Here is a 15,997-nt window from a genome sequence, read left to right as displayed (position 1 = left end):
TTATACAGCGCTTGCACTTGCCGCTTTCCGCTGGAAAAGCGTCCCAGTTGGGAAGAAGTGGACAGCAGCATCCTATTCCTTGATAAGGAACGTTCTGGACTCAGTTTGTGAGATGTGGGGCGGTCCCCAGGTTGCTCAGGAGTCTTTTCCACACTGTCAAGGGCAGGTAGAAAGTTTCTGACAGTGTTGGTGATGGAGAGCCGGATATAATTACGAAAGAAGTCTGGGGGAGTCAAGTACGCTTGGGGGAGGTGTTAGCACGGCAGGGTCGGAGGGTCGCTACTGGGGAGGGAAGGAACTGAGAGACACCGTTGGCGAAAGAAGAGGAAAAGGGAGCGTCAGGAGGAGCCTCCCTCCAGGGGCGACAGAATAGGGGCGGGCGCGTTGTCTCTGAGACGCGAGGAAAACGACGTGAGAGAAGAACCTAGAGGCTGCGAGGAAGTGAACAGAGGGGCTGCCTCAGGGAGGGAAGAAGCCCGGCTGAAGCCCCTCATCTCGAGGCGGCTTGTTTGACTCAGCGTCCCTGCACCTCGGCCGCCCTTTTCGTCCTTCTCCCCTCAGGGTCGCTCACCACCCAGTTTGTTGGCTCCAGCAAGACACACAGCTGCCTTCCTTACCTCACGAACTCTCCGCGCCACAAATTCAAGTAAGAGTTCCAGAGCCTCGCAGCCCGGAACGTCTCCCAGAGTGAAGGACAGATGGACCAATCGAAGCCCGGCTGGCCGCAAGCGTACAAGGCGGTGGGCGGGGCGAAGTGATGGGGTGGGACCAAACTGCGCTGCCATGACGATGGCTTCCGGTGGGCGGGCTGTGGTGACTTACAGCCGGAAGGCGAGACGCCGCGGGAAAAGCGGTCCTGTTAGGTGGTCAAGGTGGTTTGGGGCTGAGGTCGTCTCCTCAAGAGTAACCGCGGGCCTGTGCTACGGTCACGCCACCGGCCTTCGTTTCCTTTAGCCTTCTCTCTCACCAAACGATTTTCCTGTCCATTTATAAAGTGCAAGTTGTTTCCCCAAGGTAAGCGTGTAGTACCATCACCCCTTGTTGGGTAAGGGGTAACGGAAACTTGAGTCCACTTTGTCACCCGGGGAGCGGGTACTAAAAAAAGGAAAAGGTGAAAATTTGGATTTCTAAACATTTAGTAATGGTTTACCGTGTGAATTTTTACTGTATCGTACACAGTTTGTAGTCTTTAAATATTGGGTGCAACTTGAGTTACGGTTAAATTTAAAATTCTAGTTATTTCTGACCGTCAAATTTCATCCGTCAAATTTCATCTAAACCGGGTATTAAAGAGCTTAATTTAAAAATTTTATGTAACAGTCTAAAAGCTTCTCTAATTTAAGTTCTTAATCTCCCGTTAAGTCTGAAGTTAGATGGTAAGATGGGCAGGTGCTTTGAATCCAGACCATTTCAGGAATCAAACTAATTAAGCTGAGGCTCCTCTTTTCTTAGCTCATCACTTGAATCTAAAATAATTGAAACCAGGTGCTATGCATGGCTCCTTTGGTTCAACGTGTATCTCTTTTGGCGATAATGGTCTCACATAAGTCTCTCATTTATGGAAGAACGTAAGCATTGTTGAAATGATGGAGGAGAAGTAAGGCTTTCTACAGACAAATAATACTTTTTAAAAAAACTTACAGCTTTGAAACACATCTTTCAACAAAACAAAAGTCGTTAAATTCTTGTCTCCAAAATCTAAAAGAAAAATTCAGCAGAACTTACCTGCTTATCAAGAAGAATTTCTTCCTCTACACTTAAGACAGGGAAGCATTTGTGAAAGCTTAGATCTATATGTGTTTAGGTTCCTGCCAACCCCTTTCTTAAAATTCCATCTTTAAAACTCCTTGCTATTGAGCACTTTTCCAGCAGCTTGGATGAAACATTCCAAATAACTTAGCCTGAAGGTTAGAAATTTCATTAAATAAAAAATTAAATATATTAGAATACTTAGGTATGAAACATTAATGAGCAGAGTAACACATTCTTCAGAAGAAGAGGCACTTAAGAAAACACAGGCCACATGCACTGTGGAGCCATCTACTGTGATGAGGTTTGACAAGCAAGAGATCAAAAAATGGCCAGATTTCAAAAGAGAATGTTCTGTGAGATGCTTATTGCCCTCATAGACCATTTGAAAATAAAACCAACTCTCAGCAGAAGCCCAAGAGGCTTTAGAGATGAACCAGACCATCCTTTGCATGTCAGTATTATACTGAACAAAGTCAGTTATACTGTTATTTATCTGCAGGGGGAAAATGCCTAAATTTTGTAAGGATTTAGGACATTAATTAAGAAATATATAGTGGTTATAGAGTTTAGAAAGCCAAGAAAGGAGACCTGAATCTAAGGTAGATTTACTTGGGAAAAACAATGTTCTCTAGTAGCATTTGACTTTGTACTGTCCATTCCTCTCACCTAAATGTCCTCTCCCCTCTGCTTGGTTGAATCTTACTAATCTCTCACGACCCAGGTCACATTTTGAATTTTTTTGAGCTGTAACCCATAGTTAACTCTCTCCCTCCAGAACACCTATAGAATTATAAATATACTCTTTATTTGGCTTTTTTGTTCTTTAGGACTGGTAAAGTTTTTATCATTTATGTTGATGAATGTATCTTACATATAGTTTGCCACATCTGCTAGATTCTAAGCTACTTAGAGTTGTATTCACCACTGTACCTGGCAGAATGACTTGAACATGGTAAACATAATTCTGATGTAAAAATGCCTAAGTTAAGATTAGTATTAAATATAGTTGGTAGCTGTGTTAGTTTTCTGGGTTTGCTGTAACAGAATACCACAGACTGAGGGAATAAACAGCAGCAATTAATTTTCTCACAATTCTAGAGGCTAGAAAGTCCAATATCAAGGTGTCAGCAGGGTTGATTTCATTCTGAAACCTCTCTCTTTGGCATGTAGTTTTGCCTCTGTCTTCACATGGTCTTTACTTCATGGACATACACATCTGTGTCCATATTTCTTCTTATAAGGATATCAGACATATTGGATTAGGGCCCATCCTAAAGACCTCATTTTAATTTAGTTACCTCTTTAAAGACCTTATCTCCAAATATGGTTGCATTCTGAAGTACTGGGGATTAGGACTCAGCATATGAATTTGTGGGGGGGGGAAACAATTCAGTCCGTAACAATAACCAACACTCAAAAAGAAGAAATGATTGGGAGCAGTTGTCTGTCATCATTAGACCTCTCATCTTTAGACCTATAGATAACATAATTGTGTACATCAGATTAGCATAAGGTAATAGGGAGTGGGAGAGCCTGTGGTAAGTCAGAGAATATTTGCCCAAAGACATTCAAATTAAAATTTGTCAAAAAACAAAAAACACAACGCACACACACACACATCCCAGCACACCAACAAAATACCGGGTCATCCAAACAAACAAAGAAAAACAAGCTGATTGGTTTTGGCTCATAGGGATCTGGTTTGCAAAAACCACCAGCATATTATTTCATTTGGAATCTATAACCTCCTCTTAAGTAGATACTGGACATACTAAGTATGTTTTTGCATATCCAAAGACATTTTCCCCAGATCCCATTGGTTCACACATAACTTTTTTATTGAGTACCTGCTTTATTGAAGGAACTGTACTAAGTGCCTTGCTGAGATTAAAATCCATAAATTTAGCCACATATATCCAAGAGTTACAAGGACATCCAATTTTTGACATAATTTATTAAATGCATAACCATGCATAGTTTAGTATTTTGGGGGATACAGCTTTATCCTGTAAATAAATTAGAACTCTGAAAAAAAATTCTTTGTCAGATTCTGTGCTCTGATAAGGCCAAGGTTCTGATCTCAAATGCAAGTGTAAAGGACAGGAGACATATACAAAAATAATTATAGTGCAAGATAAAAATGAGACTGTAAGAGAATTATAAAGTACTGTGGGAAATTAGAGGAGGAAAAGATTTCTTCCAGGTTGGCGTGTTACTAAAAGTGTTTAATGCAATTAGAATTACTCTTTCTTGTAGCACTTGGTACACATTAACCAATGTGTTGTATGTTAGTTATTTGCATATGTTCACAACTCCCCCAGTACAATCTGAAATATAGAAGAATGTTTTAATCTTTATATGCTCCAGTCTAGTGTTGCTCAAAAGTATCAGAGTCACCTGGGGAACTTTTTAACAATAAACTTTTCTCAACTCTGGCTCTATAGATTCTAATTTAGTAGGCCTGGAGGAATGCTAGAGAATCTCTGTTTTTAAAAGGTTTCTCCCACTTAATGATTCTGATTATCAACGGCACTTAGAACCTTCTGCCCTAGAGCACCTGGTATAGTATGCTCTCGATAAGTTCTTGTCACATTAAATGAGTGGAGCTGTGATTTAGTAAGATTAAAAAGGCCCCTGTGTGCAGGATGAATTAGAGTGGAAAATATCCTAGAGGCAAGGAAATCCTATTACAGATGTCCAGCTAAGAAATGAAGCAGGCTTAAACTAGGGTAGAAGCTATAGGAAAGGAGAGAAGTGGTTGAGAAACACTGAAAAGATAGAATATACAGAATTAGATGAAACTTGATAGTTGCAGTAGTTCTCAAAACAGTGTGGCTAAGATTAACATGAGGTGTTTATTTAATAAGCAGGTTGCTGGACTCTATGTATGAAATCCTGTTTGGCTGGTCCAAGGTGAAGCACATGAATCTGAATTTTTTTAAAATTTATTTTATATTGGAGTATAGTTGATTAACAATGTTTCAGGTGTATAACAAAGTGATTCAGTTATACATATACATGTATCTATTATTTTTCAAATTCGTGTCCTATTTAGGTTATTACAGAGTATTGAGCCAGTACTGTACTATACAGTAGGTCCTTGTTGGTTATGTATTTTAAATATAGCACTGTGTACACGTCAATCCCAAATTCCCAATCTGTCCCTCCCCACACCCTTCCCTGCTGGTAACCATAAGTTCCTTCCCTAACTCTGTGACCCTGTTTCTGTTTTGAAAGAAGTTCATTTATATCATTTTTTTTTAGATTCTGCATATAAGCAGTATCATATATTTCTCTTTCTCTCTCTGACTTCACTTAGTATGATAATCTCCACGTCTATCCATGTTGCTGCAAATGGCATTATTTCATTGTTTTTAATGGCTGAGTAACATTCCCTTACATATGTACCACACCTCCTTTATCTACTCATCTGTCAATAAACATTTAGGTTGCTTCCATGTCTTGCTGCTATGAACATTGGGGTGCATGTATCCTTTCGAACCATGTTTTTTTCTGGCTATGTGCCCAGGAGTGGGATTGCTGGGTCATATGGTAGCTCTGTTTTTACTTTTTAAAGTAACCTCCATACTGTTCCGCATAGTAGCTGTACCAGTTTACATTCCCACCAAGAGTGTAGGAGGGTTCTCTTTCCTCCACACCCTCTCCAGCATTTATTGTTTGTAGATTTTTTGAAGATGGCCATTCTGACCTGTGTGAAGTGATACCTTATTGCAGTTTTGGTTTGCATTTCTCTAATAATTAGTGATGTTGAGTATCTTTTCATGTGCCTCTTGGCCATCAATATGTCTTCTCTGGAGAAATGTCTATTTAGGTCCTCTGCCTAATTTTTGATTGGGTTGTTTGTTTGTTTGCTTGTTTGATATTGAGCTTCATGAGCTGTTTGTAAATTTTGGAGATTATTCCCTAGTCAGTTACTTTGTTTCCAAATATTTTCTCTCATTCTGTGGGTTGTCTTTTTGTTTTGTTTATGGTTTCCTTTGCTGTGCAGAAGATTTTGAGTTTAATTAGGTCCCATTTGTTTATTTTTGTTTTTATTTCCATTACTCTAGGAGACGGATTGAAAAAGATACTGCTGCAATTTATGTCAAAGAGTGTTCTGCCTATGTTTTCCTCTAAGAGTTTTATAGTATCTTACATTAAGGTCTTTAATCCATTTAGAGTTTACTTTTGCGTCCAGTGTTAAAGAATGTTCTAAATTCATTTTTTTTTACATGTAGCTGTCCGGTTTTCCCAGTACCATTTATTGAAGAGACTGTCTTTCCTCTATTGTATAGTCTTGCCATCATTGTCCTAGATTAATTGACCACAGGTGCATGAGTTTATTTCTGGGCTTTCTATCCTGTTCCATTGATCTATATTTCTGTTCTTGTGCTGGTACCATACTGTTTTGATGACTGTAGCTTTGTAGTATGGTGTGAAGTCAAGGAGCCTGATTCTTCCAGCTCCATTCTTCTTTCAAAAGATTACTTTGGCTATTTGAGGTCTTTTTTGTTTCCTAACTGAATCACTTTACTGTACACCTGAAACTAACACAACATTGTAGTTCAACTATATTTCAATAAAAAAGTTTAAAAAAATCAACCTTTATAATTCATTACATTAGCAGAAAAAATATAATACATTTATTACATTAATAGGAAAAAGAATAAGTTACTATCTTCTCAATAGTGTCTGGTAAAGCATTTGATAAAATCCAACAGCCATTGATGAAAAAACTCGCAGCAAACTAGGAGTACAGTGGACTTATTTTAATCTGATAAGGATAAATGTATAAAAACACATGAACAAACATATTAAATAATGGGAACACAATAAGAATGCCCACTATTAGTACTTTCATTTCTTATTGAACAAGAATTGGTCAGTGCAATAAGGTAAGAAAAAATAAATAAAAGGCCTATAAACTGGAGAGGGCTTGAAGGAAAAACTGTTCTTATTCACAAATAATAAAATTCTATTCACAGAAAAATTTTAAAAACCACTACAGATAAACTGTTAAAAGTAATAGCAAAGTCAACTGAAACAAGTTTAATATTCAAAAATTAATTGTATTTCTATATACAAGCATCAAGAAGAAAAATAAAATTTGAAAACAATTAGGAATAGCACTAAAAACATCAAATAAGTGGGAATAAATATAAGATGTGAAATAACTGTATTCTAAAAACTTTGAAACTATCAATACATATATAATATCTAAAATAGAGTGATATACCATGAAAAAATTACAATAAGATACCTCTTCACACTCAGTAGGATAGCTGTTATTGAAAAGAAAAGGAAAGAAAGTGCAAGAGAGAGGGAGAAAGAAAGTGTTGGCAAGTATATAGAGAAATTGGAACATTCTTATGTTGCTGGTGGAACTGTAAAATAGTACAGTGGTTGTGGAAAACAGTTTGGCAGTTCTTCAGAGAGTTAAACATAGAAATTCCACTTCAAAGTATGTAACCAAACAGGAACGTAAACAGATTCACGTACACCAATGTTCATAAAAGTGTTATTCACAGTTATCAAAAGGTGGAAACAACACAAGTGTCCATCAACAAATGAATGGTTAAACAAATGTGGTATATCCATACAATGGAATATTATTATGCCATACAAAGGAATGCAGTTTTGAAAAATGCTGCAGGATGGATGGACTTGGAAAGTATTATGCTAAGTGAAATAAACCATATATGAAAGGCCTATATTTTATTGATTCCAAAAGTTGTATGATTCACAAAGACAGGAAGTAGGTTAGAGGTTACCAGAGGTGGAGTAGAGGGAGCATATGAGAAGTTAGTGCTTAATGGATACAAAATTTCTGTTTGGAGTGATGATTAAAACATTCTGGAAATAGTGGTGATGATCACACAACATTGTAAATGTACTTAATGCCACTGAATCATACACTTAAAAATGGTTATAGTGGTAAAATTTATGTTTATATGTATTTTAACACAATTAAAATTTATGTATAATATATATAAGAATTCAATGTAAGTATTGTTTTTGAGAATCACTGCTCTAACTTAGAAGTTAATGAGAAAAGCCTTTAGTTTTCTTTGTTCTGAGTCTTTGTTCCTATTTTAATCTTATTTAGGTTTTCTAAATAGATTTTTTTTTTGAGGATAAAACATAGTGAGCATGCATCAGGACTATTCTGGTATCATTTTATGAATTAATGAGATACTTTTCAAATACAAATCATTCTCAGAAGAATTTGGTGCACTGGCCTAGTTATTACGGGTCGATTAGGCTTAACTGAGCTGGGGTTGTGAGGCTGAGAGTCCAGAATATAGAGTATCTAAGTAATAGTAAATCTGGAAGCCCAGTAAGAACAGAGTACCTGACTTTTGTTATACAAACAGCGTGATTCAAATGACCTTTTTAACATTATCTATTGAAATAATAACTCTAAAAACATAATATTGCCTCTTTAATAGGATAGGATAGGCTGTGCTACAGTAACGAACACCTATATTTGTCTGGCATCTTCTCATCAACAACTAACTGTAAGACAGGCTGGAAAAATCCCCATGTATTTAGTCCCAACCTAACTGCCTTGGAGGCTGTTGTAGATTTGGTGTGATGAGGATATAGCACTGGCTCTTCCAGACTGACCTACATTTTAAAAATTTCTTCACAGTGATCTAAGTGATGTTTAAAGTAAGGTTAGACTTACTGAAGTTTTGTTTCAGGCTATTTCAGACAAAATAAGGAAAATTTTTCTTTATAGACAAGATATGTATAGGTTTTGGAGATTCATGATTTCACAGTGTTGGCAAAATTCAGTAGTAGAACTCATCAATTTGCATTGTTAGTGTTAAGTACAAACTATGTGAATTATTAGTTGTATATTTTAAGTCAGTTCATTTAATTCAGTTTCAGCATCTGGAGATGGGGGCAGTAGTCCCTATCAAATGAGATTCTTATGAGGATAAAATGAGAAAAAGCGAGTGAAAAGTGCCTTACACAATGTCTGATCCATTGGAGATTAGCATTAATGGTAGTTGTCATTATTAATTAAATATTATTTGACTTTTCTACCTTTATACAATTTTGTGAATATCACATGAGGAAACATGAAGTCTTTTTGAAATTTGCAAGGTGGTATATAGATATACATTTGGCAAATGATTATAGATCCCTTCTGTTTTCTGAACATATTTTCACTATCATATAAATAAAAGTTTGATGATAGATACTTCCTTGCATCTTTCTCTATTTTGTGGGGGTTAATCTCATCTCCCAAACAAGAATGTGTATACTGCTTGAAGAGAGCTAGTATTTCATAACTCATGTTTCTCTTGTGTCTTCTACATCTAGCACAGTTCTGTGTTCTTTAGTAAAATACTCAGAAAACATTTGTTTACTTTTAGTAATTGGTGATTTCTGAGTAGGCCCTTAAGGATATCATGATTGCAATTAGAATTAAGTCACTTGGAACATGTGATTGCTGCTACTCTCTTGAGAATTCCCATTGGTCAAAGGTGACCTTCCTATATATCCCAACAGATGCAGACCTGACAGAAGTGATTCATACCTCTCCAAACCACAACACAGATCTTTGCAGTCTGCCCTGCTTTCCAAGCCACTCTAAAACTAAAGCTACAGAAATAAATAAAGCATATTACTTATTTAGTGAGGCTGTTACTTACCAAATAGAAAACACTATTACCAGGTCTGTTGGTAGAGTTGGCTTAATATTTATTCTCGTGTACAATCTTAGATAATACTTCCTCAAAAAAACTTTTTATCTGAATACAAATTTCAGGAGATTAGCACAGTACATACCCCAAAATATGTTGTCAATAATTTTTTGTGGAATTATATTGATAAAAAACATTGAGTCAGTAGCTCAAGAGATACTGTATCTAAGAGTCTAACTTTGAAGTAAAAATGTTTTGAATTCTCAACTATGCCATTTATTAGCTATGTGACTGTGGGTAATGTGATTTAAGTATATGAGACAAAATCTCCTTTTCTGTTAAATGGGCATTACAATAGCTAGCTCATAGGTTTATTGTATTAAATGAGATAATCCAGGTATAGCACTTAGCATAATACTAGATACCTAGTAAGTACACATTTCAGAGTAATTTCAACTGCAATAAAAAAATTTTTAAACCTCAAAATTACTCAAAATTTTCTAAAATGTATTCTCAAGTAAGAAGTTTCAAGATAAGATAGCTCCGAGGTTGGTTATTTCAGCTCCTCAGTGGCATCATCAGGATCCACATCTTCTCCATTGTTTCATTCTGGTATCCTCAAAGTGTTAGCCCTTGTCTTCAGACCAGGTTTCCTCATGGTCAGAAGATGACCACTGCAGTTTCATTCTAATCAAGTCAAAACAGCATTCGACGAAAGAAAAAACACCATCTCTTCATCTGTGTTTCTTTTTAAAAACAACAAAATCTTTCTCCAAAACTTTCCAGCACACTTGCCTTCATGACTCATTGGCTGGGCTATATCCTCACCTCCTATGTGATCACTGGCAAGGAAAAAGGAATTATGAATTACCTAGGAACAGGCTTAGACAAATCAAGATTTATCCCCAAGTTTTTGATTCTGTCACTTTTTTAAAGGGTGGATGCCTAAACAAAACTTGTTAACTAGGGGGAGATGGCTGTATACTATAGCTATTAGTCCGCATAATAGAATATTTGCCATTCTTTTTTTTATCCTCACATGAAGGAGATTCGGGTATCTGAATCACTGCTCAGTTACTTTCCCTCATCATCCATCAATTACATCACTCTCATCAGCATATTAGACAAACTAATGCCAATTTCATTCTTTTTTAATCTTTTCATTCTGTTATGTTGCTGCTACTGACAGAAGGTTACTGAAGTGTCACAGCTAAAAATGTCAAATGCCTAGGAATATCAGGTTTACCTGAAAGATCATAAATATAAATGACATGCTAACTATAGCTACTTTCTTAGGGTGAATTTCATCTTAGGACAGAAGCAAATTTATGGCATTACTATATGTGACTTATAAATACAAAATCTTGCTTTCCAAGCTAAAAAAAAAACCGTTAAAAAGAATTTACTTCCCATTTAGATTAGGTAATCTATTTAATTAGCACCAAGATGAAAACCAAATAAGAAATTATAACATGTTTGTGAAGGAAAACAAGAAATGGTCCACAAGCATTTTTCATTATACCAAGTGTTTATAAAAGGGAAGGGGTATAATTACATAGAAGTATATACTGGAAATGCTTTACTTTCCATTTTATTCCTCTATAACTCCATTTAAAAATCTGTTTGCTACTATGGACTTGGCTTGATATATAAATAATTTTCAAAAGAAACAAGAAATTTACATAATCTGTCTTTTTACCCTCTATTTCCGTAAAGTCTATAAATTGAAAAAATATAGCCCTTGGAAACAACTTGAGAAAAGAGTGAGACCTGATTTAGAAGACGAGGGTAAAAATTCATTAAGAAAAATCCCCCTACAAAACAAATCAATTATAAGAAATTTTCTTGGTTTTGTACCATCATCTTCCTTTTCTCATGGAGAAGTGCTACTGATATTTGGTCTCATTGGAAGCATTTTTAAAACATCTGTAATATAGATAACTAATAGAACAGATATTAGTATGGATTTCTGTTGTACATAATCGTGACATATGGTAAAATTAGAACTATCTGAAGAATGAGGCATCATATCTATAATGAAAATTTTCATATTAAAACCTTATATCTAGAAAGTTCTCCAGTGGGACTGTTAATATTTGTCAATATATTTTCTAAAAGCGGCAATTTAAAAAAAATTTTTATTGGAGTATAGTTGATTTACAATGTTATATTAGCTTCAGGTGTACAGCAAAGTCAATCTGTTATACATATATCTGCTGTTTTTAAGATTCTTTTCCCATATAGGCCATTACAGAGTATTGAGTAGAGTTCCCTGTGCTATATAGTAGGTCCTTATCAGTTATCTGTTTTATATATAATAGTGTGTATATATCATTCCCAATCTTCCAGTTTATCCCTCTCCCACCGTTTCTACCTGGTAACCATAAGTTTGTTTTCTACATCTGTAACTATTTCTGTTTTGTAGATAAGTTCACTTGTACCCTTTTTTAAAATTCCACATATAAGCCATATCCTATGATATTTGTCTTTGGCTTACTTCACTCAGTATGACAATGTCTAGGTCAATCCATGTTGCTGCAATGGCATTATTTTGTTCTTTTTTATGGCTGAGTAATAATATTCCATTGTGTATACATACCACATCTTCTTTATCCATTCCTCTGTTGATGGATGTATAGGTGGCTTCCATGTTCTGGCTATTGTAAATAGTGCTGCAGTGAATATTGGGGTGCATGTCTTTTCGAATTATGGTTTTCTCCAATATATGCCCAGGAGTGGGATTGCTGGATCGTATAGTAGCTCTGTTTTTACTTTTTAAAGTAACCTCCATACTGTTCCCCATAGTAGCTGTACCAGTTTACATTCCCAACAGTGTAGGAGGGTTCCCTTTCCTCCACACCCTCTCCAGCATTTATTGTTTGTAGATTTTTTGAAGGTGGCCATTCTGACCTGTGTGAGGTGATACCTCATTGCAGTTTTGGTTTGCACTTCTCTAATAATTAGTGATGTTGACCATCTTTTCATTTGATTTTTGGCCATCTGTATGTCTTCTTTGGAAAAATATCTATTTAGATCGTCTGCCCATGTTTTGATTGGGTTGTTTCTTTTTTTGATATTGAGTTGCATGAGGTGTTTATGTATTTCAGAGATTAATTCCTTGTTGGTTGCTTCGTTTGCAAATATTTTCTCCCATTCTGAGGGTTGTCCTTTCATTTTATTTATGGTTTCCTCTGCTATGCAAAAGCTTTTAAGTTTAATTAGGTCCCATTTGTTTAATTTTGTTTTAATTTCCATTACTCTAGGAGGTGGATAAAAATATATCTTGCTGCAATTAATGTCAAAGAGTGTTCTACCTATGTTTTCCTCCAAAAGTTTTATAGTATCTGGCCTTATATTTAGACCTTTAATCCATTTTGAGTTTATTTTTCTGTATGGTGTTAGGGAGTGTTCTAATTTCATTCTTTTACATGTAGGTGTTCAGTTTTTCCAGTACCACTTATTTAAGAGGCTGTCTTTTCTCCATTGTATATTCTTGCTTCCTTTGTCATAGATTAGGTGGCATAGGTTTGTGGGTTTACCTCTGGACTTTCTTATCCTGTTCCATTGATCTATATTTCTGTTTTTGTGCCAGTACCCTACTGTTTTGGTGACTGTAACTTTGCAGTATAGTCTGGAGTCGGGGAGCCTGATTCCTCCAGCTCCGTTCTTCTTTCTCAAAATTGCTTTGGCTATTCAGGGTCTTTTGTGTTTCCATACAAATTGTAAATGTTTTTGTTCTAATTCTATGAAAAATGCCATTGGTAATTTGATAGGGATTGCATTGAATCTGCAGATTGTTTTGGGTAGTACAATCATTCTCTCAATACTGATTCTTCCAATCCAAGGATATGGTATATCTCTCTCCATCTGTTTGTATCACCTTTTATTTCTTTCGTAAGTATCTTATAGTTTTCTGAGTACAGGTCTTTTGCCTTTTTAGGTAGGTTTATTCCTCGGGATTTTATTCTTTTTGATGCGATGGTAAATGGGGTTGTTTCCTTGATTTCTCTTTCTCATCTTTCATTGTTAATGTATAGGAGTGCAAGAAATTTCTGTGTATTGATTTTGTATCCTGCAACATTACCAAATTCATTGATGAGCTCTAGTAGTTTTTTCAGTAGCGTCTTTAGGATTTCTACGTATAGTGTCATGTGATCTGCAAACAGAGACAGTTTTACTTCTTTTCCAACTTGGATTTCCTTTATTTCTTTTTCTTCTCTGATTGCCATGGCTAGGACTTCTGAAACTATGTTGATAATGGTGGTGAGTGTGGACATCCTTCTCTTGTTTGTGATCTTAGAGGAAATGCTTTCAGTTTTTCACCACTGAGAATGATTTTTGCTGTGCATTTGTCATATATGGCCTTTACTATCTTGAGGTAGCTTCCCTCTATGCCCACTTTCTGGAGAGTTTTTCTCATAAATTGGTGTTGAATTTTGTCAGAAGGTTTTTCTGCATCTACTGAGATGATCATATGGTTTTTCTTCTTCAGTCTGTTGATGTGGTGTATCACAATGATTGATTTGCGGATATTGAAAAATCCTTGCATCCCTGGGAAAAATCCCACTTGATCACGGTGTATGATCCTTTTAATGTGTTGTTGGATTTGGTTTGCTAGTATTTTGTTGAGGGTTTTTGCGTCTTTGTTCATCAGTGATATTGGCATGGAATATTCTTTTTTTGTGTGATATCTTTGTCTGGTTTGGTATCAGGGTCATTGTGGCCTTGTAGAATGAGCTTTGGAATGTTCCTTCCTCTGCAAGTTTTGGGGATAGTTTCAGAAGGGAAGGTGTTAACTCTTGTCTAAATGTTTGATAGATTTTTGCCTATGAAGCCATCTGGTCCTGGGCTTTTGTTTGTTGGAAGATTTTTAATCACAGTTTCAATTTCAGTACTTGTGGTTGGTCTGTTCAGCTTTTTTTATTTCTTCCTGGTTCAGTCTTAGAAGGTTGTACCTTTCCAAGAATTTGTCCATTTCTTCTAGGTTGTCCATATTATTGGCATATAGTTGCTTGTAGCAATCTCTTATGAGATCTCTTATAGTTGCTTGTAGCAATCTCTTATGTGTATTTTTGTGTGCCTGTTGTAACTTCTCCTTCTTCATTTCTAATTTAACCATAAGTTTGTTTTCTACATCTGGAACTATTTCTGTTTTGTAGATAAGTTCACTTGTACCCTTTTTTAAAATTCCACATATAAGCCATATCCTATGATATTTGTCTTTGGCTTACTTCACTCAGAATGACAATGTCTAGGTCAGTCCATGTTGCTGCAATGGCATTATTTTGTTCTTTTTTATGGCTGAGTAATAATATTCCATTGTGTATACATACCACATCTTCTTTATCCATTCCTCTGTTGATGGATGTATAGTTGGCTTCCATGTTCTGGCTATTGTAAATAGTGCTGCAGTGAATATTGGGGTGCATGTCTTTTCGAATTATGGTTTTCTCCAATATATGCCCAGGAGTGGGATTGCTAGTATTTGAGTCCTCTCCTTTTTTTTTTTTTTTTTTTCCGGTACACGGGCCTCTCACTGCTGTGGCTTTTCCCGTTGCGGAGCACAGGCTCCGGACGTGCAGGCTCATTGGCCATGGCTCATGGGCCCAGCCGCTCCGCGGCATGTGGGATCTTCCTGGACCAGGGCACGAACCCGCGTCCTCTGCATCGGCAGGCGGACTCTCAACCACTGCGCCACCAGGGAAGGCCCCAGAGTCCTCTCCTTTTTTTTTTCTTGATGAGTCTGGCTAAAGGTTTATGAATTTTGTTTATCTTTTCAAAGAACCAGCTTTTGGTTCCATAGATCTTTCCTATTGTTTTCTTCATCTCTATTTCATTTATTTGTGCTCTGATCTTTATGATTTCTTTCTTTCTACTAACTTTGGGTTTTGTTTGTTCTTCTTTCTCTAGTTGCTTTAGGTGTAAGGAGGCTAGGTTGTTTACTTCCAATTTTTCTTGTTTCTTGAGGTAAGGTTGTATTGCTATGAACTTCCCTCTTAGAACTGCTTTTGCTACGTCCCGTAGGTTTTGGATCATCGTGTTTTCCTTGTCCTTTATCTCTAGGTGCTTTTTGATATCCTCTTTGATTTTGTCAGTGATCCATTGATTATTTAGTAACACATTGTTTAGCCTCCATGTGTTTGTGTTTTTAACAGTTTTTTGCCTGTAGTTGATTTCTAATCTCATAGCGTTGTGGTCAGAAAAGATGCTTGATATGATTTCAATTTACTCAAATTTACCAAGGATTGATTTTTGACTCAAGATGTCATCTATCCTGTAGAATGTTCTATGTGCACTTTAGAGGAAAGTGTGTTTTGCTGCTTTTGGTTGGAATGTCCACTAAATATCAATGAAGTCTGTCTGGTCTGATTTGTCATTTAAGGCTTGTGTGTCCTCATTAATTTTCTGTCTGAATGATCTGTCCTTTGGTGTAAATGGGGTGTTAAAGTCCCCCACTAATATTGTGTTACTGTCGATTTCCCCTTTAACGGCTGTTAGCATTTGCCTTATGTATTGAGTTGTTCTTATATTGGGTTCATATATATTTACAATTGTTTTATCTTCTTCTTGGATTGATCCCTTGATCATTA

The 15,997-nt window shown here is 36.2% G+C and overlaps 1 long non-coding RNA gene across 1 annotated transcript in view; it reads left to right on the top strand.

The window, feature by feature from the left end:
• Positions 1 to 618: 618 nt before the first annotated feature.
• The window catches only part of LOC111179568 (uncharacterized), a 205,834-nt gene continuing 190,455 nt past the window's right edge, over positions 619 to 15,997 (top strand). The window contains exon 1 of the long non-coding RNA XR_016391017.1: positions 619 to 1,014. This is a non-coding gene — a long non-coding RNA (uncharacterized LOC111179568). The remainder of the gene's footprint in view (positions 1,015 to 15,997) is intronic.

The sequence above is a fragment of the Delphinapterus leucas genome, chromosome 20 (assembly GCF_059928025.1).
Source record: "Delphinapterus leucas isolate spDelLeu-1000000601 "Yukka" chromosome 20, BTC_Dleu_Yukka2, whole genome shotgun sequence".
NCBI lineage: Eukaryota > Metazoa > Chordata > Mammalia > Artiodactyla > Monodontidae > Delphinapterus > Delphinapterus leucas.
This window is presented reverse-complemented; position numbering and strand designations above follow the sequence as displayed.